General features: G+C 43.4%; 1 pseudogene; it reads left to right on the top strand.

Moving 5' to 3' along the window:
* Nucleotides 1-291: 291 nt before the first annotated feature.
* LOC136649789 (5S ribosomal RNA) lies at nucleotides 292-413 on the top strand (annotated as a pseudogene).
* The last annotated feature ends 3703 nt before the right edge of the window (nucleotides 414-4116 follow it).

The following is a 4116-nucleotide window of genomic DNA, read 5'->3' as shown; positions in this document are numbered from 1 at the left end:
CAATCCTATGCCTCTCTACTCAGAAGCAAGTCTTACTATTTCAGTGGGACTTACTCCCAGGTAAGTGGGTATGAGATTGCAGCCTCAGACCTATTTCTGGGTGAACATGTGCAAGTTTGGGCTTTATGTGTTAGGTTTCCTCAATACTTTCCAGTGTATGCCCACATCAGCCATTTTTGTGTGTGTGTGCACCTTATACCACTAGTCTGCACAGTCAGTACATGATACAGTATCCTGTTCTATGCTTTACTTATGTGCCTTATAAAGGGGCTCCTGGATCTTAGGGTCAAATTTGATGACTTGATACTTACCTTGCACATGCCCAATCTCGTCTGATCTTGGAAGCTAAGCAGGGTCAGGCCTGATTAGTACTTGGATGGGAGACCGCCTGGGAATACCGGGTGCTGTAGACTTATACCATAGTATTTTCAGACTGAAGGTTGCCAACCAAACAACCAGTTTTCAATGTTCTGCAAAAAGCAGTGGGGAAGAATTATCTGGATTGGCAACATGGCACTGGGAAGAAGGTTAATTCCTCCAATTGGGCCATTTTCCTAATGGAAAGCAACCTCTCCCAATGGCTACTCTCCCCAGGAAGGAAAACTGGCGAGCACACAATAGGTTTTCCCTAATAGCAGCTGGGGGGGGGGGGTTATTTTCATTGGAGAAGCAGTGCAAAGGGGAAAGGGTCAAATCTTGATCGAGATCACAAGCACCCCCATAGTTACTATTTGCCAACATTTAGAGAGATAGGAAATCCTGTCTTGGATCTCCATCATCTCATCTAGCTTGGCCCTTATTAGGACTCATTGTCATTTAGGGCTTGTGGTGGTTGCTAGAACAAATATTTCTTGACTTTCAGTTCCTGCCTGCCACCTCCTGCTTGCTTCCTCTGCCTTCACATCTAGCAAAATGCATTTTTAACCCCTTGCAAGCCTGCTCACCTATTCATCCCTGCAAAAATAAGAGCCCCCTCTTTTCTCTGTCCATCCTAATGTAGACACTTGTTTAGGCTGCAATCTCCTGGAGGCCTCTTTTTAAGCTGTTTACCCTTTTGCAGACTGTGTACAACATCTCTCAAATTTAGCAGTGAATGAAATAGGTGTGTGTGCACATGAGTAAATGAGTAAAAATGAGTAAAGCCACCCATCCTACCCCACCCAAATTCAATAAATAGACCAGTTACTACAGAAGGAGGGAGCCTGTGTGCACTGTTAAACAAGATGCCATGTGCAAGAACATGACACCATGTGACAGAACATGACGATGAAGAATAACCCATTAAGAAGTGCATGTATTCAAAAATTGAAGAGAAGGGTATTGAACAGCTTCAGTGTTGCTTAGGAGTTTTTCTGCTTCACCATTTTTCTTCCTTTTTCCACCCTGCTGTACGCATTGGGAAGTCCTAACTTCCCAGTGATTTTTTTTTTTGTCCAGGATGATGTTTCTGCATTTCCCATGGCTTGATGGGAAAGAAACCCCTTTATGCCAAGCCAGTTGCCTAGTCTTTCAGATGACTGCCTGCTGAAAGATTAGATAGCATGTTTTGTGACGGCACACTGCAATTTTCTTCAAGAAAACGTATTAACTAAATCCAGTAAACAGTGCATGGTTGCTGGAGATAACAAAACATAATCACACACAAAACCCTACATGGCTGGGTACTGAAATAGTTCTACTAATTACACAATGATTTCCTTATGGACTCTCGTAATATAATAGCCAAAAGGATTTTCAAGCCAATGCATATTCTGGATCGAGTCAAGACAATACAGTTCCATTCATGTTCCTAAACTAGGTGATTTTGTTTTCCAACTGGCGTTTTTTAAGGTTTTTCTTGAGTATTGGTGTTGCCAGTCCTCAACAGAAAGTAATGAAACAATTACAGTTAATAAAGAACAAATGGTATACTTCTGTAAGTCACTTAACATAACCAAAGCCACTTGTGTCACCATGTTGCACAGTTGGCCTGTCAAAGTTTCAAGATTATATTTCTTCAGTGCTCCATTTATTTATTTGCCTTTACTCATAGTATGTGACCTAACGTGTGCTTGGCATGAGTTGTCATGAATTGTACATAGGAATGTCCTGGAATACAATTCAGAACTTCAGTGGGTTCATCTCACCTGTATCAAGAAAAGCTTAATTTGCTTCCAGTTTTGTTTCCCAGTACCCTCCCTTAGTGCACAATTCTATGCATGTCTAAGTCTCATTGAACTCAATGGGGTTGACTCCCAGGTAAGCGTGTATAGGACTGCAACCTCAGTTCACAGGTGACAATAATGAGAATACCCACCGTACTGAGAATAATAGACTTCATGGAAATATTTGCTTGGCCACTGTGGGCAACAGGACACCAAACCTTCGGACTGACCCAGCAGAGCTCTTCTTGTGCTGTTAGTAGCCAAATGGCAGGCATGGCTTGGTTCATAGTTGGATGTCACTAACTCTTGAGGTGCTTCGTCAGCTGTCCCCGTGCTCCTCCCAGAGCCAATCCAAGACCTCCTGGCACCTGAAGCAGTGTGTCAAATGCTGCCCCCCCTTGCCTGGTGATGTGCCAACTTCTGCTCTTCCCAGCCTCTATACTTGTTCTCCCACCTCATCCCCCTCTTCCTCTGGCAATGCGGAGAGTGAGAGGAGGACGGAGAGCAGTGGAGGTGACTGGGCAGGTAGGCACCCTCCTGCAATTCTGCTGCCTGTGATGACTACCTCATCAAGCCCCATGGAGGGCCAACCCTGACTCCTCTCACCATGCCTACTTTCTGACAGTTCTTTAAAAAGGGACTTCTGACTGAATAGAGGTATTTTGGCAAGACAGAACTGCTTGGAAGTTAATGGGGGGGGGACACAGGAGTATCTCCTCATAGTAGTATTGCAGTGGTACTCAACCTTTTCCGGCCAATGGCTCCCTTGACCCCCGTGGCTGTTGGCCATGACTCCCCATGTTCCTGAGGGTTGGAAGTGACATCATTAAACAGGAAGTGGCCAGAAATATTAACTATATTAACTATATTATATTAATTATAATATAATATCAAATATTAAATACATATAAACTATATTAATATTAATTATATTAATCATATCATTAATTAAATGCAGATCTTAAAAAAATATTATTAATACACAGCATTATACAAGCTTTATAAATGATCGGCTGCTGATCACTGCTGGAGTAGTGTCTGGTCCAGGAGGACTCATTTTTTTTTAACTTTGTACACATACCAATAGAATTGCTTTATCAAATGAACTTTGTGAACAACCAGTCTGACCAACATTACACACATACACCCCTGTGGACCCCAATCCAACTAGTCATTTCTCCCATTCTCCTTGGATAGGATTGAACCCTTTATTAATTTAATGAAATTAAATTTTTCCAGCAGCTGGTGGGGAAAACAAAAATAGACCATGAAAATACATCAGAGCTGATAAGGGTTTGGTTAGGAAGCTGATTTGTCTCCTATACTAGGAGATGCACAGCTCAAGCCTATGCATGTCTGCTCAGAAGTAAGTCCCATTAGAGTCAATGGGGCTTACTCCCAGGAAAGTGTGGATAGGATTGGGCTGGGAATCACTTCATCAATGGCTGATAAGTATTCCCTTCAAATAGCAAGATTCATCACTTTAAAAATGCAGCCTTTCCTCTTCAGTCAAACAAGATTAATAAATAACTTTAAAAACAATACCCTTTTTCTGCTCCTGGCCAAGTAAAGTGTGTGCTTCTCTCTCTCTCTCTCTCCCCCCCCCCCTTTGCCAACTGCATGGAAGCAACTTTAAGAGCCCTGGTGAGTGGTAAAATAGGAAGCATTTTATTTGGGGAGGGGGAGGAAAGCGGGAAGGTTTGGAGATCAAAAGGGGGGAGTGGAAGAGGGAGGGGGTTGAAAAAAGAGATTTCACTTCGATGAGAAGCGATCCCAGGCTGGGAACTAGGAACCAACCAGACAAGGATCAGCGAGGGTTAAGGACTGCAAGCTGAGCATGCTCGGTACTTGCCAGATGGGGGTTGAAGTTGAAGAGCGAACACAGAAGGCAGCAACCTCGGAGTGGAGGGAGAAGAGGGTGGGGTGGCAGCAGCCACTCTCGCAGCTGAGCAACTCCCGTTTCTTCTGCTTT

This window comes from Tiliqua scincoides, chromosome 4, assembly GCF_035046505.1.
Source record: "Tiliqua scincoides isolate rTilSci1 chromosome 4, rTilSci1.hap2, whole genome shotgun sequence".
NCBI lineage: Eukaryota > Metazoa > Chordata > Lepidosauria > Squamata > Scincidae > Tiliqua > Tiliqua scincoides.
Note: the sequence above shows the minus strand (reverse complement) of the source record. Positions and strands in the feature narration are given on the sequence as shown.